The 23,772-nt window shown below is 38.8% G+C and overlaps 1 pseudogene; it reads left to right on the top strand.

The window, feature by feature from the left end:
- LOC126947823 (uncharacterized) overlaps window positions 1–23,368 on the top strand; it is a 173,620-nt pseudogene extending 150,252 nt beyond the window's left edge.
- Window positions 23,369–23,772: the final 404 nt, after the last annotated feature.

Raw genomic sequence — 23,772 nt, forward strand, 5'->3', positions numbered from 1 at the left:
ACTCTCTAAGCAAGGCTGTCCTTAAAGCTGGAGACAGACTTGTCAGTAACTCACAGCCGGAAAAACTTGATTTCTAGAACCGTGATCAAACTGTCAGGACAATGCTGCTTCCATGAGAATCAAGACAAGCCCACCCGTCTGATTTTTTCCAGACATAACTAAGAACTCCAAAGGTGAGCCAACAAACCAAGTGAAAGACATCAAATAATTGCATCACTATTTCCCTTGAGGGATTTTGTCCTAAAGACTAAGAAAACCCTCTTAAATTAGCTCTAATTAAATGTTGTGAATCTGTGGTTCCACCATTCAGAAAATGGATTGCCTCATTGTGTTTTTTCCATGTTACTAAGAGAGAGATTGGGATTCTTTAAAGGAAGATTAAAAGCATGGAAGGGACAAAAGGAAACAGAGTGAAAACAGAAAAAAAGTAAGTCCAAGTCTATTCTGGATACTGCATGGATAGATGGCGGCCATAGGTAATCATTTGGTATGTGTTGACAGAATTGGTTTACGCGATCACTCTGGCGGTGTGCTAGCCATATTGATTATGGGGTGATACATATAGATTAGTGTGATGAGTAACAGTGTTTTCACACCACACTGGCTGACTGCATATACAGACAAGATCAAGCTATTCTGTACAGCCTATTCCTTAGGGAGTGTTGGGGGAAGTAAGGGTAGAGGGGCTCACCAGGCACTCTGCTGTTTTTTTTTTTTTTTTTAAATTTATTTATTATTATTATACTTTAAGTTGTAGGGTACATGTGCATAACGTGCAGGTTTGTTACATATGTATACTTGTGCCATGTTGGTGTGCTGCACCCATCAACTCATCATTTACATCAGGTATAACTCCCAATGCAATCCCTCCCCCCTCCCCCCTCCCCATGATAGGCCCCTGTGTGTGATGTTCCCCTTCCTGAGTCCAAGTGATCTTATTGTTCAGTTCCCACCTATGAGTGAGAACATGCGGTGTTTGGTTTTCTGTTCTTGTGATAGTTTGCTAAGAATGATGGTTTCCAGCTGCATCCATGTCCCTACAAAGGACGCAAACTCATCCTTTTTGATGGCTGCATAGTATTCCATGGTGTATATGTGCCACATTTTCTTAATCCAATCTGTCACTGATGGACATTTGGGTTGATTCCAAGTCTTTGCTATTGTGAATAGTGCTGCAATAAACATACGTGTGCATGTGTCTTTATAGCAGCATAATTTATAATCCTTTGGGTATATACCCAGTAATGGGATAGCTGGGTCATATAGTACATCTAGTTCTAGATCCTTGAGGAATCGCCATACTGTTTTCCATAATGGTTGAACTAGTTTACAATCCCACCAACAGTGTAAAAGTGTTCCTATTTCTCCACATCCTCTCCAGCACCTGTTGTTTCCTGACTTTTTAATGATCGCCATTCTAACTGGTGTGAGATGGTATCTCATTGTGGTTTTGATTTGCATTTCTCTGATGGCCAGTGATGATGAGCATTTTTTCATGTGTCTGTTGGCTGTATGAATGTCTTCTTTTGAGAAATGTCTGTTCATATCCTTTGCCCACTTTTTGATGGGGTTGTTTGTTTTTTTCTTGTAAATTTGTTTGAGTTCTTTGTAGGTTCTGGATATTAGCCCTTTGTCAGATGAGTACATTGCAAAAATTTTCTCCCATTCTGTAGGTTGCCTGTTCACTCTAATGGTAGTTTCTTTTGCTGTGCAGAAGCTCTTTAATTTAATGAGATCCCATTTGTCAATTTTGGCTTTTGCTGCCGTTGCTTTTGGTGTTTTAGACATGAAGTCTTTGCCCATGCCTATGTCCTGAATGGTACTACCTAGGTTTTCCTCTAGGATTTTTATGGTATTAGGTCTAACATTTAAGTCTCTAATCCATCTTGAATTAATTTTCGTATAAGGAGTAAGGAAAGGATCCAGTTTCAGCTTTCTGCTTATGGCTAGCCAATTTTCCCAGCACCATTTATTAAATAGGGAATCCTTTCCCCATTTCTTGTTTCTCTCAGGTTTGTCAAAGATCAGATGGCTGTAGATGTGTGGTATTATTTCTGAGGACTCTGTTCTGTTCCATTGGTCTATATCTCTGTTTTGGTACCAGTACCATGCTGTTTTGGTTACTGTAGCCTTGTAGTATAGTTTGAAGTCAGGTAGCGTGATGCCTCCAGCTTTGTTCTTTTGACTTAGGATTGTCTTGGAGATGCGGGCTCTTTTTTGGTTCCATATGAACTTTAAAGCAGTTTTTTCCAATTCTGTGAAGAAACTCATTGGTAGCTTGATGGGGATGGAACTCTGCTGTTAAGTTATCCTGACAATAGGGTTATTTTAAAATTTATTGCAAAGTGTTTCTATACAAAGGAAATGTTTCGTGGAAGGAATTCGTGATATTATACAAGTATGTTTCTTTAATTGGAAACCAGACACACTCTACTAAACATTTTATTGGAAAATTTATTTCACACTTCACAAAGGATCCCGAGAGAAATGCTTTGTGATTAACTGTGATTGTCCATATATGAAAAATGAGGGCAGGATAAGAATAAATATGCAATTAATGGGGCAGGCCTCCTATTCTTTATTTGTTTTCTGACATTTCCAGCAGTATCTTCTCCCAAAGATGATAATATTAAGCAGGTCATCTAATGCCAAATCTTGTCAGATTGATACCTTGTTATCCTTTATTGTTGTTTTAATCTTTAATACAATTTGGCTGTAAATTGAAAGCTCTGTATACCATTATAATCCTGCAAGCTGATTCACTTGATTGAAGGGAAAAATGAGACACAAAACCCATGCTGCTTTTATGTTCTTAGACAACACTCCTTACCCACTTGCAGACTAGTGGCTTTTCTTCAGTTTTAATTTGAGGTTTGTTTTTTTTTTTTTTTTTGCTTGGTTGGTTGATTTCTTTTTAATTGATAGATTCTTTAAACTATGCCAGTGTAGTCTCTGGATGAGCAGCATCAATATCGCCTGAACACTTGTTAGCAATACAGATTTTCAGGTGAATTCTTGACCTATTGAGTCAGAAACTCTGTTCTGGAGGTCCAGTGATCTCTGTTTAACAAGCCCTCCAAGATGATTCTGAAGCCCACTAAAGTTTGAGAACCACTGCATTACACTGTCAGACTCCTTCCTCTCATTGTTTTGCATCTGGAAGCACACCATGCGTAGAATACAGTTATAACTTAACACAAAATGTAGTTCACTGCCTTTAACTAAACCTGATGGCTTTGTAGTTTCATTAGCACAATGCTACAAACAATTGGGCTACCTATACATTGACCAAGGACATAAGTGATTCTCCTCCCACTTTCCCTTTTTTTGGGGGGAGGAAGCATGGTATTTAAAGGCAGACAAGTCTAATTGCAAGTTCTGATGTATCTCAGCAGGTGGGCGATTTAACCCCTCTAGCTCTTGTGTTCTTCACCTATAAACATATATTCTTTGAGGTGTTGTTCTGAGTATGAAAAGAGATCAGGGCTAATACTAGGTCATACAGTGAATTAGAAAAAGGTGCCCTCTCTGGGGAAACCAATTAGGAAAAAGCATTCATTTCTTAGGGCTAACATTGCCCATGTCTCTTCTCAGACTTGGCAAAGAGAACCCGAACTGGATTTCAGCCCTGACTTCTGCCTGCTCATCTGGACAGTTTCATCCAAGGTAAGATTGTATGCAGAGTACTTGATTGAAATAATGTACATAAAGCAGTTGGCATATAGCACTTGCTTTTCATACAGTGTATTACATACATAACACATATTCCACATAAATATTTTTTCTTAGATGTATCAATTATAGTCCAGGGAGAGTAACATATGTAATCATTTGGTTATCAGTAAAGATGCTTAGACTACCTCCTATAGTAAATTTAAAAATAGTTATTTTATTTCTCAATTCTCTGACTCATGGACCAAATTAAGAATTTAATTGAAAGCATTTAATTTTATCCTTCATGCAGTATAGATATAGCCTCTACCTGGATCTTTAAAAAACAGAGAGATCTGAAAGAAATCTGCTTGCACATTTGCTACCCAGGTCCTACCCAGGATGACTAGCTGATTAAATAATTTAAATGGGAAACTGGTATTTCAAAATAATAAGACTGAGATACATATGAAATAAGGAGAGTAAGTTCTCTGACACGATATTTTCTAGGTGCTAAAGCCTGATTTCAAATCCTTTCTTGAAGGCAGGGGTCAATAGGGAGAAAAGCCTGGATTTCTGCAAAAGAGGATAAGGACAGAGACCCAAGAATGGGACGAGTAAAGCTTTCTGCTTCGTCACAAGATTACCGAGGATTAATTCCTCTCAGAGTTTCGTATTTAAGAACTTGAGTGTTGTTATCCTCGGAAAGACACATAACCCACCGTAACGATTAGTTTTCTTAGATTTTGGTATTCACTTTAGCACGACTCATTATCAGTTCCCTGGTATAAGGAGCTGGGATTCTGCCTAACACTTATCATTACATATTAAATCAGCATAATAAAAATGACAGAAGAAAGCATTGGCTTTAAAGGCAACAAATTCTTTTAAGGCTACACTAAATCCTTGTCTATCTATACAGTACTAAGTTACAGTAATGCTACCATAATTAGATGTTATATGAGGAAATGTAACAAGATATTATGTGGCCAAAGTAAAATCCTAACCTAAATAGCATTGTTAAAACATAACACATGAAATAATATTGGAAATCACTTTTAGAACACTGCTAATGTTACAAGATGTCAGAATCATGCATAATGCAAGAGTGGAACTGCTTACAGAGTTTACACAAGAGAATTTAAACTTGCTTCCATGGACATGAGGAACTGCTCTTTGAAGCATGGGCTCTGATGAGATTCTGCCTGGCTCTAACGATATTCCAAGGGAATGTTCTCGTTCTATCTGATGCATATTTATTTATAGGGTGCTGAATGAAGGAGCATTCATACTACATGGCAGATTGCACCTTCACCATATTTTTCATTAATCACCTTTTCTTCAGCATCTTCACCATTGCTTTCTTATTGATCTGTTTTTTGAGTTCCCTTTGTGAATAAACCTACAATCACAAAATTACCCATAGATCAATGTCAGCAAACGCATTCCTGCAAACACAACCTTTAACTCCTTTTCTCCCTCAACCTTCATTCCATTTCATCTCTTGGGCAAAGGCCTGAAAAAACAGATGATCCTCGTATTATTCCCTGAAGGGCAACAAATCCAGACCTTGCTAGGTTTACAAGGCTGAACATAAAGCCCGTCTCAATGACAATACTTTTTCTCTGCTGCTCAGATTTTAAGTCAAAAGGTCCTTCTTGCTCACTGTAACAATCCCCCGTGCTCTGCGTTAAAGACTATTGATCACATGTTGTTCTTTGTTGCCACATGCAGAGAAATCACCATCTCTGAATACATGAACCAAACACAAACATATTTATCCACACACTAACCTCTCTAATTTGGACATAATTAGAAAACGGGCTATTTAATTAGTGAAAAGTCTTAAATTATAGATGGCTGATTACTTTTGAGTACATAAAGTAATAGCAGGAAATGACTAACAAAGTGTTGCCAAGTACAGGACCTGCCAGGCCTGTTTTAATGAATAGCTAAAGATCACTGAAATTAGCACATTAATTGTATGCATGTAAATTGCTTCTGCTAAGTGCATTAAAATGTTGTTCTCTTTGTAATCATGTTGAAATTATTTATTTGGTTAGTACACCCTTTTCATAATTATTCATGAAAGACAAAAAAAGTGAACTTCAACATAGTTCCTGCCTGAGTCCAAACACTATCATTTACAAACCTCCACATTTTACTATGCTTGCAAAGGAATCATGACTTAATTTTTAAAAATTCAACATGCACATTTAATAAAGCCTTTCTTCAAGTTACCCATTTCCTTTCTTAGTGTCTTCCTTTCAGTGTCTTGTAGAGGGTAATATCTCAGACTCCAGGTCAAACTCCCTCACTGTGAATCCCTCTCTATCATTTAATAGCTATGTGACTTTGGGCACATTGCTAAATAACTCTGAACCTCAATTTTCTCATCTGCCCTACAGGATTGTTGTGAGGATTAAATGAAATGATGTTTTGAAAAGTATTCTTAAACTTCTATGATGATAAAATTCACCTGGGGCACTTGTTAAACCCAACTTTCCCAGGCTCCTTGTTCAACTACCCCAGGTGATTTTTTCCTCTGGAAAACAGTTTGGAAGCACCTGACTCATAGCAGCTTCTCTTCTGTCATATACTGTATACTGTATATTGCATTCGTGAGCCAAGAAAAACAAAGGAAAAATAAATGGAAGATATAAGGAACCGGAAAAGTCATCACAGTGTCCCTGCCAGCTTTTCCTTAAATGTGTCCAGGGCAGAGGCATTCACTCTCTTATAGAGAGTACTTTTCTCCACATTTGAACGGTTCCATTGGTTCAAAAGACAAATCTCTTATTGTGCAGGAACCTGTTTCTTTTGAAGTTTTATTCATTGTTCTTGCCTGATATTTGGAGCAATGTGGAACGAGTCGGCTTGTCTGTCCATTTGACAGCCATTCAAACATTAGAAGAACTCTCTTATCTCCTCTTGATCTTCTCTTTCCAGGCTAAATATACCAAATTCCTTCATCCATTATTGGTGATAGAACATGGTTTCTATAGTTCTCACAGTCTTGATCACCCTCCTCTGGAGCCAACTCGAGATTGTCAATTTTCCACTTAAAATATGCTTTGTGACAGAGTTGGACAGAATACCATACATTTCTGAACAAGATAGAATATAGGCAAACCACAGTTCTCTTAAAGATGCTTAAAATAAATTATTTGAAAAGAATGATGTGCTTACAATAAAAGTTTCTGACCCCAGTTCTTTGGCTTACTGTGTGAGCGCGGACCAGTCATTTAACATTTCCAGAATCTTAAAGACCTTGTCTCTGAAACTGGGATAGCAATATTTCTCTGCCTACACACAGATCTCATAGGGTTGTTCAGAGAATAAGACAGAAAACAAAGTGGCTTGAATGATTATGTGCTACTTTTATCACCAAGTCAACATTAAAACTGTATTCAAAATAATAAATAGTTACTAAAAACTAAGATATAATTTAAATACTGTTTTTTCCCTGTAAACTTTATGTTAAAAGTTTCTGAATTTGTATTTTCCAAAGTATGAAGCCTCCACATTTCAGTAACGATGCGGAGGAGATTCCAGCCAGATTTTTAAAATCTCTGAATTTGTTGTTAAAAGATAGATTGTTGTCTAATCAGGTTACTTTGTGCTATATTTGTGTAACCAAGTCTTTGAACTGAAATTCCAAAGTAAAAAAAAAAAAGCCTTATGTGCTTCTAGGATGAGGGTCTATAGTCAGGACCCTGGACTTTACTATAAAATCGTAAAGACCTACCTGTTAGATCTGAAGAGAGAATTGGACACCACCCTCACCTCTTGTGACTTTTCTGGAGTTCTCTTCAGGAAGGAAAGTGAAGTTTGCAGAAATGTCCTATTTCTTAATTGATTTCAGAGATTTTTATTAACAGGATTTTCCTCTTTTTACTTTTCCAGTTGATGTGTTCTCAAGGTAAAGTTTAACATAAATGAGAAGTAACTCTGTCTTTCTTATAAAATATTTGAACTTAGATTAACGGGAGAAATAAAGTCATTATAAGTATGAAGATAGCCTTGCTGATGTTTTAAAATAATATTTAATTGTACAAACATGTGTTTTATATTTAATGATGAGAGAAAAAAGCAGGATACAAATCTATACATATATAGCATGATAACAGGTATGCAAAATATTTGTATGTTTGTGAATATTTATGTAGGTAGAAAAACAAAGAACACTAGAAGGAAATAAACCAAAATATTAGAAGTGATTATCACCGGTTAGTGAGCTTACAGGTTTTCTTCTCTTTATACTTCCCTATATTTTATAAATTGCCTACAATGTGCATGTATTATTTTTATAATCATAAAAAAAGTAGCAAGAAAGTGAAAGAAAGAGCTTTGCTGCTAGGTGAGAAGTTGGTATTTGTATTAGAAACACAATTTCATGAATACATTTTTCACTAGTGCCAACTCCGGAAGTTGGGAAAAAGACCTTCTCTTATTCTTCCCCCCATTTCACTTCATCTGACATGTAGGAGTTTCTTTTAATGATAGATTTCACTGAGGGAAAGGCACCTGGGGTAACAATCAAGGGAGATTGCATTACACTGTGACAAAATCTTTAGAACAGCCTTTCTGTCTGGGCCATCAAACAGACTGAAAAAGGTGTAAATCCTTTCTGTTTTTTAAAGTAATTTTTAAGGAGACTTCTTACACATTGAGATACACATTTAATATTTTTAAACCTCTGGCCTATTTCCAAATAGGATTATCACTTCCACATTAATATTTCTGGTCTTTTATATATATTTAGGAAGTCAGGGCATTGGTACCTGCCCACTAGACTGAAAGCTCCATGACACTAGGAACCATGTTTCTTTGCTTGTTTGTCTGTAATTAATCTTCGTATCCTCGGCATCTAGCCTATGGCCTGATAACTTACTAAGTGCCAACAGAACAAGGTGGAAGCAAGCCCTTCAGCCAACTGACTAGGATACAGAACAAAGCTCTTTTCCCTTCTCCCTGAGGTGTCAGTACCCTGATGGACAGAGAAAACCTGAAGGACAAACCTTGTCAAAATGGAACCGAGTAGATCCTGCCAAAATATGGGCAAATAGGGGAGGAGCAGGTAGAGGAAGGCTGAGGAATCTGGCTGGAATCTCCTGCACGTCGTTACTGAAGTATGAAGGCTTCATACTTTGGACAATATGTAGCAAAGAACATTGGTAAAGCTCTCTAGCTTGTTCTCCCCTCCCCAGTTTTTAATTGAAAGGGATGGATTACAGATGACTGTAAATTTACTCTAAAATGTTTCAGAAAGCGTTGGGACAGGGCCCAGGCTGACAAAGTGACAAATGTCTGTGTCAGTAGACCCCACATCTGCAAGAAATGGAGGCAGGGACTTTGGCATACAATATGAATGACCAGAACAGGTGAACAAAGCAAAGAGGGGCCAGGTCTTGGGAACAATCAGCTTAATGTGACTTCAGATAGACCCCCCTGTTATTGAGTGAAACTCTGTAAACTTAGGACAGAGGTCAGGAATGGCCTTTGGGTTTGGGGTGAGGGGAAGGGCAGACGTATGTCAAGTAGCTAAGAAAAGTTGTTGGGACATTTGGCTTGAGGAGGCTGAGAGAAGAGGTGGATGGTGTGACATGGTGCTAAGAGGCCTTAGCTGGCTGACCTGAAATAATAAAGCAAGCCACCTTTATTATGATGATGATGATTTAATATTTATTATTATTCCTCTCTTTTGAGGGAAAGCAAGAAAAGACAACTTGGTAACCACCACATACCTTCAATTTGCTGACATGCATATAACATGTGTTCAAAGACTTCCCTTCATGCAGTAAAGCTGTGGAGATTCTTATGTCTTCAGTTACTGGTTGGAGTGTGTGAGGATCCAAATGGCTCATTATGAAAAAGAACATTATGGAGAGCTGAGTTCCTAAAGCTGGAGTTTCAAGAGAAATACCACTTTTGTTCCCTAGTAGTGACAGAAGGAGCAAGCGTTTGAGGTGCAACTTTAACAGGCCTTAGGGAGTCAGCGCCTTTACCTAAAGTAGTGCCTCAAATGGTAAGAGTTTATAATGCAGGGAGAAACTTGAGAAAAATATGAATAGAGGCTTCTGAACCTCTTCTACCTGGATAATCTCAACAGCTCCATGTTAAGGCTGTATGTGGTTTTCAAGAGATTCTCTATCATCTCTGGAGAGACTTGGACACAGGAGGGCCAAATTATCCTTATTCAATGCCTAATCTATTCCAGGCATTAGGAATCCTTTTGAACTAAAGTCACCAAACAGCAGCTTTGTGCTAGTCAAGCCAGATCTTTGAAATCTCAGCCTTCTGTCCTGGATCATTTCCCTCCCTGGAGCTGGCTGTAAATCTGTCACTCTCCTTCTACCAGATCCTACCCACTGTCTCTAGATTAACTTTCTCAAAACAGTGTTTTCATCATATTGCTTTATTTTCCCCTTCTGCAGTAAGTAAACTTTAATGGCTTCTTATGGAGCATTGGGTCTCAAGATGTTCTTGAACCAGTCCCATGAGCATTACCTGGAAAGTTGTGAGAAATGTAAATTTTGGGGCCCTACCCCAGACCTACTGCACACCTGTAATCCCAGCACTTTGGGAGGCCGAGGTGGGTGGATCACGAGGTCAGGAGATGTAGACCATCCTGACTAATATGGTGAAACCTTGTCTGTACTTAAGAATACAAAAAAAGAGCCTGGCGTGGTGGCACACGCCTGTAGTCCCAGCTACTTGGGAGGCTGAGGCAGGAGAATCACTTGAACCTGGGAGATAGAGGCTGCAGTGAGCCGAGATCGGGCCGCTGCACTCCAGTCTTGGGGAGAGAGCAAGACTCCATCTCAAAAAAAAAAAAAAAAAATTTTTGCTGGTAGGGCCCAGTGATTTGTTTAACAAACCCAGCTGTGTACTAGAGTTTGAGAACCACTGCTGTAGAGAGCTCTTCAACTTAATATTCAAAGCACTCTCCTCTCTGCTGTCTTACAACACTTGCCTCTTGTATTGCCAATTGTATGGCACTTATTCATCCTGTCATATGTTATTATTATTTTGTTTGTATAATCTGATGTCACCTTCAGAATTATAAACTTCTTGAGGTATTGGTCTATGTGTTTTCTTAACTATAAAATCATAAAGCTAGAAAGGACTTGGAAAAGCAACCCCTGAATTTTGCAAACTTTTGAACAGTACTATGCATATAGTGGACATTCAGTTAACATTTGTTGAATGAAATAACATGCCCACAGAGGCCCCTGAGGTGAATTGAGACTGCCGAGACTTCAGTGTCATCATCTTAATTTAGATCATTGCTTTGGACACCCTCCAAGGGTTTGTGAATACCTGGGGAAAGCCTTGGATGCCATTGCCAGCTTTTCACTCATGGTCTTTGCATGGGCTTTGGAATTTTCTTACTGAATGCAAGGCAGTGTGGTGGTTTGAGATACAAATAGCAGAGCATTTGAATTGAGAAGAAAATACAAACAAAAGCAACATTGGTGTTTTTATCTTATTGCTGCTTTGAGACTTGACATGAAGTATGAATCCATCATACACGAGAAATATATCTTGCCTGGATATCTAAAGCATAAATAAAAATTAATTGCAGCATGCAGCTGTTAATTATCAGGCTTTGGAGCATTCCAGAAGCAGTTGCTCATGAATACTTATTCAGCTAAATATCACTTGCTCATTAGGACATGCCGACGTTGGCTCTGAAGATACTTGCCAGTTGTTGATTCTTGTTGCTTCTGTATAGTCTAGGGGTCTAGGCTGCCAGTGGTCTGGCTGTTACATTTTAGGGGTAGGCTGTCACAACAGAAATGGGCACGTATGGCTTATGAAACTAATCCTTCTTCATCTTATGAGTGTTCATACCAAAAGAGGAGATCCTTGACTTCCAAGGAGGGCTATATGGTGATTCTTCTCCAAAATGAATTGGGCCATGGGTATGACAGACATTTTGTGTGTGCATGCCACTTTGTGGAAGGCAGTAACACATAGTGGTGTGCTAAATACATTAATAACTTCGATATTGCATTTTTATTATTAGGGTTCAATGCTTTAGGGCCCCATTAGAAGATGTTGCTCTCAGAAGAATGAAAAAACTTGAAAAATGTATTTATTGTTTTTTAGAGAGAAGACAGAGCCAAAAGACGTCTTTGTATTTCAGAGATGAGAAGAAATTCAGAAAGGCGATTCATTTTCATAGGTTAAATTTATACACTAATGAAAAGGAGAGAAAATAGGAAAAGGGTTACTTTTATTTTTCATCTTCTATGGACAGTGGACTGAGCAGCAGAAATAACCTATCTTGTTAGTATAGGTCAAATTCATTAAAACAAACGTACATGAATTTTCTTGATTATATGTTCAACTGTTGTACTGAGATTTGATTTAAATAAGAGTGCTGCTACTTGTTGCTTAGAAAGTTTCAGGGTAATTATGTTGATTACAAAATTGGAACCATGGGTCTGGTTTTCCTGATCTTGTTATTGTCAAGTCCTTCCTAGTTTCCAGTCTCTGCAGACCTCTGCTTACCATGACTTCAGCCTGTTCACTCAGCCTTCTAAGCTCCCTGTGGCCAGGCTTTACCTGGGAGAGGAGATTTACATTACATTTAAGGAGTTCCAATCCAACACTTTTGTTCCTTAGCATCAAGTTAGTTTGGCTTCTGGTCTGCCGTTGGCTTTTGCTGTAATTTCTAGAGTCAGGTATGTCTCTCATTCCTTGGATTCAGTGTCTACCTTATGCTGAAGTTCTCATACCTGCATTCTTCTCCCATTACCCAGAATTGAGTTCCTGTTTTAAAAGTTTTCCAGGTCTGCCCAGGTCCTCTGAGAACACCTAAGACCCAACATTACATTTGCTGTTCTTTCTCTCAGCCACCGGGGTCCAGCTCCTGCTCCACAGTCGGACTGTGGCTCTACTATTGTAGATAAGGCTTTCTGATGCTGCCTGCCTGAATTTTGGGACACGTTTAGCTGCTTCTTGGCACCAAGCCGTGCTTTCGTATTGAGTGAACTTCTGCTCTTTCATGTTTGCCTCCTGTTACCAATTTCCTGGCTGCATTATCAATCCTTGTGTACTGCCATATTCTTCAGATACTTTGTTCTGCTTGCCAGACTGGATATCCTCCCAGCACCTGCAACTGAGCCATCCTCTCTGATGGGTAGGTCTAATTTCAGGTCCCAGTTTCTTCCCTCGTGACCTGACCAGGCAGGTGTCTGGTTTACCAAATTCAACAAATGTAAAACATGCCCTTCTAAATGTTTTAAATACAATCATTTAATCATTTCTGTTTCAATTAGGTTTACATTTAAAGAATTACTCCCATACTTTTGTTGCCTTTCCCTATCTGCAGTTCTTTTAAGTAGTAGCATGCAAATGAACCTCACTTTTAATTGAAATTCGGAGAAAAGTTCTTAGGGTAACTTTACATTTAAGAGTGCTTTAATTTGACTGAATTGTGCCTATTTATGGCCTGATGTCCAAGGCAGAAACCCTGGGCCTAATTATTGTACTTATTTACCACTCTCAATTATATTCTAGATATGAGGAGTTGAAGAGCAAGAAAAGAAAAAGCAAAGCAAATATATGTGTGCATGAGTGAGGGTGTGTGTGTGTGTGTGTATGTGTATGTGTGTGTGTCTTGTGTTGAGACTGAGGGGAAGGTAAGGGCAGGGGAAAGCAACTCTGTTCACTTGACAAATATAAAAGGGATCCCTGTTAATGTAACCCTATCACTGATGTGAGCACTTATTATAGTATTTCAGGCAGTGCGCTAATAAGAACTGGGGTTACTTCATTTAAGTCCAATTAAATAGTTACTAATTTTATACCTACTTCACATGTGGGAAAGCTGAGGTTCGGAGAGGTTAATTTATCTGAGTTCACACAGAAAATAATTGCTGAATCAGGGATTTGGACCCTTTTGGTGTGACTCTAAATTTGAGTCATTCAGATTATACTGCTTTCCTCTTCTTTAGTATGATGTTTCCAGATTATTCTTGTGTAACCTGAGAAGTGATCGGGAATATGGAGGAAAATAAGTGACACTAACTAGTTATAGTAACATTTACTAGTTATAATTCTCTAAGGGTTTTCGCATACAGTATCTGCTTTATTTTCAGAAAATAATAAAGTAAATGATATTGTCTTCATTTAGGAGGTCAAAACACAGACTCAGAAACATTAAATAGCTCCATATTGTTGTGTGTAGCTGTAGTTTCTTCATTTGACTCTTGTTTACTATTCCTCTGTGAAAGTCTGCTACAGTATCCTGACAATGGACATCTGATTTTTCTCCAGGTTTTTGCTATTGTAATAGTACCACTATGAACATTTATATGAATACTTCTAGTGCATATTTTGCAAAATTTTTTCTCAGCTACACACCTTAGAGTATGTGTGTTTAAAATGCTAATTTAAAGCAATAAATTAAAAAAGAGGGCCATGCATGGACCAGTGGCCAGAGGGTGTCATAAACCAGTGATTTTGATTAAACGAATTCTATGAACTAAGGTTAAAAAATAAATATCTGTAAACCTGAGACCTCATTTTTCTCCCCAAAAAGCAATCACCTGACTTGGTGACTTATCTAGGGCAACAAAATGGTAGAGCTGGTTCTAACCCCCAGTTCTGTAATTACAGACAATTCTTAGGCCTGTCCCACTTTAACACATGAACATTATTCTCTCTATTCTACCTGGGTGCCCTGAGAACTATAAACTTCACAGGTTCAGAGGAGAGATTACATACCACTGAGTTGCCAGTCTGTTTTTGAGAAGAGATTTGGTTTTGAGAAATTACTCCAGAGTGTTTATATTGCTTCACCCGTGGGCCTGTGTGCTGTTAAGCTTGAAATGAAAAGAATGACTCTGTGGTTTAGTTTTATGAGGGAACCAAAGCCATAGAGTTATGATCCAGTGCATATAACATTGAAGGATCACAATTTAAAGTCCAATAATTCTTGCCATTTGTCTTCACAAGAGGATCTCAAAGAGTTTTATGAGAAATTATAGACTAAGAATTTGGGAGAGTTATGTTCAATTTATGGTTAAAAAAGGAAGTGCTAAAGTTTTCTGGAATGCTTCAAGGCTGTCATTAGAAAAGGCATGAAGAGAGCCTAGGATCATTGACTCCTTGGCTAGGAACCCTGGCAGGATTAAATGCAACCAAACAATTCAGTGATTCTGAATGACTTCAGCTTTCTTTGAGTGACAATTTTGCTTTTCTTGGGGCCCTACTAATTGAAGGAAAGCATAGAGGAGCCAGAGTAAATTGGTTCTTCAGAACCTTGAAGAAATATTGTGGTGGTCTTATTAATACAGCTTTTGTAATGTATTCTCTTTCTAATTGTTTTTTTTTCTCTCTTTATTGTGAATTTTAAGGACTGCAATGGCATGAGCCAACAGAGATTTTTAAATAGCACAAATATAAATGGTTATTCTAAATTATATTTGGAAGAAACTCTACTTGAGGTATTTAAGTTAGTAAATAAAGAAACCAAATTAATATAGGCTATTTTAAGAATAAATATGGAATGCTATAAAACTTTGGTGATCTGTATACTTTCTGGTGGCTGGCCAATAGAATTTTTAATTGAATTACCACAGAAAATTCAGCACAAAATATTATCAGATTTAACCACCCACTCAGTACGTTATTTGTTACTGTTTTATTAGGCTAAATCAAAGGTTATAGCATCTCATCTTCTGCATTGATTTTCAGCCCAGAGAGATAAAGTTTTAAGCAAGGACTTAATAAAAGGATAATACTCAATTATTTTATTTAGAAATGTAAAACTATTTTATGACTACTTTATATGTGCATTCCTAGCCTTTAAATAGTTAGACAACTTCATTGACATTCACATTCTGGAGCATTGTAACTAGTCTGAGGTTGAACCTGGGAGGGGAGGTGCTGGGTTCAGAGGTCCTCATGGAGAAAAGACCTGCTGGCAAATCCAATGTCAAACATACCCACATTTCAGGCATATAGCCTTTGGCTATATTCTCTGAAAAGCCCCAAGATGGTGGACAGCTTGGCTGGAGTTTACAAAATTCCCCAGATAATCATTTCAGAATCCATGCATCTTACATTGTATTTACATTGGTCATTGTAAGTGGTTAGAAATTCCTCTTTTTTTACTTATTTTGTGTCAGTGTGCCTCATCTTGCAGCTGTTCTCAGAGTGCAGTCTCTAGACCAGTAACATTACCCAGGAACTTGTTAGAAATTCAAATTCTTAGATTTTTGTTGGCTGCATACATGTCTTCTTTGGCGAAGTGTCTGTTCATATCCTTCACCCACTTTTCGATGGGGTCATTTGTTTTTTTCTTGTAAATTTGTTTAAGTTCCCTGCAAATTCTGGATATTAGACCTTTATCAGATAGGTAGATTGCAAAAATTTTCTCCCCTTCTGTAGGTTGCCATTTCACTCTGATGATAGTTTCTTTTGCTGTGCAGAAGCTCTTTAGTTTAATTAGATCTCATTTGTCAATGTTGGTTATTGTCGCAATTGCTTTTGGTGTTTTAGTCATGAAGTCTTTGGTCATGCCTATGTCCTGAATGGTATTGTCTAGGTTTTCTTCCAGGGTTTCTATGGTTTTGAGTTTTACATTTAAGTCTTCAATCCATCTTGAGTTAATTTTTGTATAAGGAGTAAGAAAGGGGTCCAGTTTCTGTTTTCTGCATATGGCTCGTCATCACTGGTCATTAGAGAAAGCAAATCAAAACCACAATGAGATATCATCTCATGCCAGTCAGAATGATGATTATTAAAAGTCAGGAAACAATAGATGATGGCGAGGCTGTGGAGAAATAGAAACACTTTACACTGTTGGTGGGAGTGTAAATTAGTTCAACCATTGTGGAAGACAGTGTGGCAATTCTTCAAGGACCTAGAACCAGAAATACCATTTGACCTAGCAATCCCATTACTAGGTATATGCGCAAAGGATTATAAATCATTCTACTATAAAGACACATGTACACATATGTTTATTGCAGCACTGTTTACAATAGCAAAGACTTGGAACCATCCCAAATGCCCATCAATGATGGACTGGATAAATCAAATATGGCACATATAAACCATGGAATACTATGCAGCCATAAAAAAAGAATGTGATCATGTCCTTTGCAGGGACATGGATGAAGTTGGAAGTCATCATTCTCAGCAAACTAACACAAGAACAGAAAACCAAACACCACATGTTCTCACTCATAAGTGGGAGTTGAACAATGAAAACACATGGACACCGGGAGGGGAACATCACACACCGGGGCCTCTCGGAGGGTGGAGGGCAAGGTGTGGGAGAGCATTAGGGCAAATACCTAACGCATGCAGGGCTTAAAACCTAGATGATGGGTTCATTGGTGCAGCAACCACCATGGCACATGTATACTTATATAACAAACCTGCACATTCTGCACATGTATCCCAGAACTTAAAGTAAAAGAAAAAATCAAAACAAACAAACAAAAAGAAATGCAAATTTTATTGGATCAGGACCTACAGAATCAGAAACACTAGGGATGGAGCCCAATGATGTGTTTTAAAAGCCCTCCATGTGATTCTGATGTCTGCTACATTAGAAAACAACTATTTAAATTATGCTGATGAGTGTAAGCTTTTTGATAACCATCTTGAAGAGCTCCTATTCCAGTGTCTGATTCATGGTAGACTCTCAGTGTTACCCTGAAAATGGAAGATGCACTTAATTTGTAATGCAACAGTCTGTGATGTTTACTATTATATTTTAGTGTCTCTCTCTCTCTCTCTATATATATTTTTTTTAACTGTCTACTCAGGAATGAATAGTTGTCCTCACAGATTATTCATTTTCTTTTCCTTTGAGACTAGCTTTTCAGCTTTTCATTTAATATGAAAAAGGTCATCTTCAAAGAAAATGGTTGTTTGATGCTTCAGTTATTTAATTCTCTAATGAGTCACTGAGTAGCAGAGTTGGTTCATGCCAATCATTTCTTTCCCATTAAAGAAGGAAAGTCACTTCATTGTCAATAATGATTAGTGAATTTTTCCTGTAGTCTCTACTTCAGTACCATTCAAAACTTCAGTGGCCAAAAATTTGTTGTTTAAGACTTCTAAGTCGGCTTTGAGTCTGCTTAAGCAGCAAATTCATCCAAGGGCTGTGAACCTCTCAGCTTTGCCTAAGGTAATAGATGAAAATGGGGAAAAAAAATTTCACAAAGAAAGTTGAAGTGCAACAGGTTTGGGGAGACAAATGGACTCAGATTATGATGTGAATTCATATGTTTTATATACCCAATTATTTCTAATGTGTGAAATCCAGGGAAATTATGTGCTCCAGACTCAGCGAGATTCATGTAGTACAAACCTCTTTTGCATCTTGTCAGGTAAAAGATCCATGTGGTTTGAATAGCATCCTTGCATGTCAGTACATCTAGTCCTTGGGGAAGAGGTTCCTCAGGATAGGGACACCAAACAATGGGTGTGTGTTCTCTGGGGATGAGATAGCTGATTCTGGGTTAAAAACTGAAAACCCAGGGATCATTGAGATTTCAGGGAGGCTCCACATGGACCAGCATAGGGAGGTAGGGATGGCCATAGCATGCTGAGAGTCTACCAGGAATACAGAGAAATCTGGTAAGGCAGGAAGGAAGTGGACCTGCAGGGGAGCCAGGGGTCTGAATGACCAAAGGACCTCCTTAGGCAGCATTCCTTATTCATATGATTCTAATAGGTAGGTGGGTAGAATAATGCTTCTAGTATAGAATTGGACTGAGTGGTGTTAGCCACTACCTGAGCAGCTCTTTTCTGAGTACCTAACCAGACCTATTCAGCTTTGTCCTCCTCAGAAAGAGGCCCAGATAAAGGGGAGAATTCATCCCTAGAGCCCAGGTTCTGGGAGGCAGTCTATAAAAATTTGCATTTTGAAGTCCACAAACATTGACTGAATGCCCTCCTGGTGCCAAGCACCATGGAGATGCTAGGGATCAAGTAATTAGAGAGTTCCTGCCCTCAGGGAACTCCAGGCCTTATGAAGGTGATAGATATTTAAACACCTTATTATAATTCAGTCGAATGGTATCTTTAGGGACAGAATGTTATGCAAGAATATAAATCAGTTTTTTTCTGCCTGAAGAAGTCAGCTAAGTTTTCTTAGAAATGCTAATATAGGTAGGCCAGGTAGTGAAGCGGGGCAAGGACATGGCAGGTAAAAGGATGAATGTTTAAAGAAGTATGGTGCTCTCAGGAAATGGCAAGCTGTCTGTTTCTGCAGCAGCATAAGATACCTGAGGGTGAGTGGTAGAGTTGAAGTTGGACAGATGGCATGGAATCAGATCATCAAGGACCTGCAGGGAGCAGAGCTTTAGTCAGAGGAGTCACATGATCAGATTTCTTTTAGAAAGATACATTCTAGCTCTTTTATGGAGGGTGGATTCCAGAGAACAGAGGCCAGACTCAGAGTAGAACCTTGTAAAAGTACGCTTGAAGTATGATGCAGGCCTAACTCAGGGCTATTGCTAAGCTGATGGAGAAGCCAGGTTGACTTTTTGAAGCTTGAATTTGTTATGTTGACTCCCTTTTTAGTCCTATCTCCACCTCTTTGGGGGCTTCTGTGGTTGACGCTCTTATAGTTGCTCTTTATAGAGGGAACAGAGAGAAGGTGGGCCAGCATTCTCTCATATTACATGGGCCTTTTTCCCTCTCAGAGATTTTACCAAACTTTCCTCACAGTGTTAAACTAAACCCAATTACTAATATAAAGAATTTCATGTTAATATATTAGTAAATAAATTCGGTCTTTTGATACCATGTTTTGTGGCAGGTAATTATAACTGAAGTGGCCTACATCAAATGTATTAATTCATTCATAAAACTTTCATTGATATTTGCGATATGAAGGCACTGTTGGCTTCACTGAAGGGTAACAAAAAAGCACTGAATATCATCCTCTGGCAGAAATTGCCAGGTCTGCTTTATTCTCTATAGCCACAAGCCAAGGAACTTTCTCAAAGCATTTGGTTCATTTATTCACTAATCCTTCAATTTATAAGTCAACAAATATTTGTTCAGCATTTACTATGTGAAGGCAAATTAATGGCATGAGGTGAGGAACACATTAGAGGTGGAGTAAAAATAGAACAGAAAGTTCAAGGTGGACTTCAAAGTTCTCAGAAATTCCCAAATTTAAAAATACTCTCAAGACTTTGGGCAACTTAATCTTTAATACTCTGACGACTTTTGTTATTAAAGAGCATCTTGGTTTAGGAAGTAAAGTTTTAGCTTCTTTGATAACCTAGGAATCATATCTCTGTTTTCATGTTTCTCTGATAGTTACTTGAAACTTTGATCCCTGGACTCTGCAATGTGGAGCCATATTCACAGGTCACAGTAATTTTGAAAGATGAGCAAAGAAAGTATTTTCCATTATCTATCTGTAGGTTTTTCTATTGCTTAAAAAGAGACTAAATAGCATGGTTTTCTAGGCAAGTGTGATAGAAAATGTGGAGCCTAACTCCCCTCCCTCATCCTTTTAAAGGCCAATCTATGAATTTGTTTGAAAATTGTCCAATTTCAGAATTTAGCTAACTAGTTGTTTAAATGACTAAGGATCATCAGAGAGCATAGAAGTATTATTTGCCCAGGCATATTTTGACCTCTTCTTTGACAGCCCTTCTTTTCATTGAAGAAACATTCTTTCTCATTCTAGTCTTCTGCTCTTTTGTAGAAAGAGAACTTGCTGGGAGTTAGGTGACTTGCCTTCTGATCTCAATTTTGTGGCTAACTAGTTGTAGGACTTTAGGCCAGAGGTTGTCAAACTATAGCCTGCAGGCCAAATCTTGACCACCATCTGTTTGGGAAAATAAAGTTTTATTGGCGCACAGCTATGACTATTTGTTTACTCATTGTTTACGAATGCTTTCTTGCTATAATACTGAGATGAATACTTCTGATAATACCATATGGCCCACAGAACCTCCAATATTTACTGTCTGGCCCTTTACAGAAAAGGTTTACCAACCTCATCTTTAGGCAAGTCACTCTATCACTTGAGCCTCATCTTTCCCATTTGTAAAATTTGGGAGTTGGACTAGGTTGTTCCCAGGGCTCATGTCCTCTTTACATTGTTACTCTAGAACTCTTCTTACAGAGCAGTGTCATCTCACGTCAGTCATTTTATACTGGGACATAAACCTATTCATATTTTTATTCATTCAATTTACTAAGCTCCTAATACCAGAGTGGAACACAAAGTCTAAGAGCATCCCTGCCTTTGAGAAACTTATAATCTGGTTAGAAGATATAACGACAAGGTTTCAAACTTAAATTAAAATAGAAGGTAATAAGGGATAACATACCAAATTAAGTGATAATGTTTAAAAGATTTTAGAGGAGAAATATCTTTATGGACTGACATGATTAGGGAAATATCTGTAGGGGAGAGTGAGATTTTGTATTTTTTTACAGTCATCTTCATAGCCCTGTAAAATACTGGATTCAGTGTCCCTGTAAAGCAGTAGTTTTCAAATTTTAGGATGCATAAAAATCACCTGAATTAGTAGGAAAAAAAATGCAAATTCCTTACATCCAGCTTTCAAGATTCCAAGTAGGTCTGGGGTACTGCTTATAAATGAGTATTTTCACAAACACCCTGGATAATTCTGATACACATTCTGATAAGTTGTTAAATATATTACTACCCAGGAATTTATGATGTTTGGTAGAGTTTTTGTGAACTGTGGTTATGTGTGACTAGAAGGGACTCCATTGTCCATGGAGTAAGTACTTCAATGACTCTCTTTTTAGGAAATGTGAGATCTCTTCGGCCAAGAAGAACAACCTGAGGACTCTATTTCTGGAAGTAATTGAACTCCTTTAGTAAGTCCAGAGGAGAAATCTGAGATCGGTACGTCTTTTGTATCTATGATAGCTAAGGATACATCACTTGAAAGATTCACTGTACTTCCTACTTCCTTCAGCATTTGACTCTTGGTCCTTGTGAGCTCCTTGTTCCTGCAAAGTTGGCTGGGGTCACCATAGTCAGTCAAAAAAATCCATCAATGACAGAGATAGGGAATCTCCAATCTCTATCCCAAGACATGTTCTCGATGACTTGAGCACATCAACAGAAGCTCCGGATGCAGAAGAGAGATTTTATCTATGGGAAAATGACCCTCTGAAAAGAAGTGTGAAATCATCAAAAAAGCCATTGGAGGGGACACCTGGGAGTCATGTGGCTGAGGTTTCACAAATCCCACCATGCTTCCAGTCCAGAGGAGAAATCTAGACCCACTCCCCGAAAAGTATAGGCATCATAAGAAGGCCACAAGGACAAAAAGAAGGAGGAAGGAGAAAAATGGAGGCCCACTGCCCCCCTGTTCCTCCAACACCTTCAACACCACTACAAAGTGAAGAAGATGAGGCTGTAGACAAAAAGCCAACTCTACTCAGTGCCCAGGAAGATAATCCTGACCTTCTCCATGAAGTAGGGGTGGCAAAATCCTGGGATTGTCACTCTTCCATAGGAAAAATAATGACAGCTCTTTACCTGGAGTAGGAAGAATTGGGGGTAAGGAGCTTGAGAAACAAACTGGGATCATTGGTCCCAGATAGAACATACAAGAATTGGTGGCCTGGCACGGTAGCTCATGCCTGTAATGCCAGCACTTTGGGAGGCCGAGGCGGGTAGATCACGAGGTCAGGAGATTGAGACCATCCTGGCTAACATGGTGAAACTCTGTCTCTACTAAAAATACAAAAAAATTAGCCGGGCGTGGTGGCGGGCGCCTGTAGTGCCAGCTACTCAGGAGGCTGAGGCAGGAGAATGGCGTGAACCCGGGAGGCGGAGCTTGCAGTGAGCCAAGACTGCGCCACTGCACTCCAGCCTGGGTGACAGAGCGAGACTCCATCTCAAAAAAAAAAAAAAAAAAGACTTGGCTCAGAGAGTCATGTCCTTTTTCCTTTTTGCACATGGTTGTTGTCTTTGAGGGCTTTGAACTTATTTATTTTACTTACAGGACAGATTATAGTGTCTGCAGGAAGAGGGTTCCAGTGTGATGCATCAGGAATGTCAGATCGAGTCCTGAGAGCTCTCAGTGGCTCAGAAGCCCAGGCCCTCTTCTCCTGCAGTGACATCCTCGGCATAACCACCGCTCTGCTTTGGCAGTTTCCTAAGCTGTGTCTGCCAGACCTTCTCAAGGTCTAGAAGCAGAAGGCACCCAGAAGAAAGGGTAACAACCAGGCTGAGGCAGGGGGTGATGCTGAGGTCCTGAGACCTGGCCAGGCAAAATCAGAGTTGAGCCTCAGCAAAACGTGTAGCCACTTGAAATTGATAGAGCTTTCCTTTGTGTTTAGTTTTATGGTTCTCTCTGTATGTCATTGTTCCTCTTAGTTGAGTTTTTGCCTGTCAAAGAGATAGAGGACTGCTTTTATGCTGAGATACTCAAGCCAAAACCCACAGTAAAAGCAAAGTAAAACTTTGAGGCTTTCTGCTTTTACTCAGTGGTGGAATTACTTCCTACTTCCTTCCCATTAGGTTGAAGGTGTGATTCTCTCTGGAGAAAGTTGTTCCCAAAATTCATGTGTATTTCACTCAGGATTGAAGTGATACAATTTCATCATTTTCGGTAGTGTTTCCTGATACCAACAACCAAATGGAGACCTTTCATGTCCAACTCCTTTCATTTTCTTTTACCTTCGACTACAGATTCATTTTGTATTCTTCTTCACTATTTTGTTGAAATTCTGCCACTTTTTTTTTTTTTTTTTTTTTTTTTTTTTTTTGAGACGGAGTCTCGCTCTGTTGCCCAGGCTGGAGTACAGTGTATGATCTTGGCTGACTGCAAGCTCCGCCTCCCAGGTTCAAGCAATTCTCCTGCCTCAGCCTCCCGAGTAGCTGGGACTACAGGTGAGTGCCACCACACCCAGCTAATTTTTGTACTTTTAGTAGAGAGGGGGTTTCACCATGTTGGCCAGAATGGTCTCTATCTCTTGACCTCAGGATCTGCCCGCCTCGGCCTCCCAAAGTGCTGGGATTACAGGCATGAGCCACCGCGCCCGGCCAATTCTGCCACTTTCTAACTTGAATAAGCCTCAGGATGTCCTGGTTGCTACACAGCGATCACTTCCTCCATCTCTAACCAATAT

The sequence above is a fragment of the Macaca thibetana genome, chromosome 2 (genome assembly GCF_024542745.1).
Source record: "Macaca thibetana thibetana isolate TM-01 chromosome 2, ASM2454274v1, whole genome shotgun sequence".
Classification (NCBI taxonomy): domain Eukaryota; kingdom Metazoa; phylum Chordata; class Mammalia; order Primates; family Cercopithecidae; genus Macaca; species Macaca thibetana.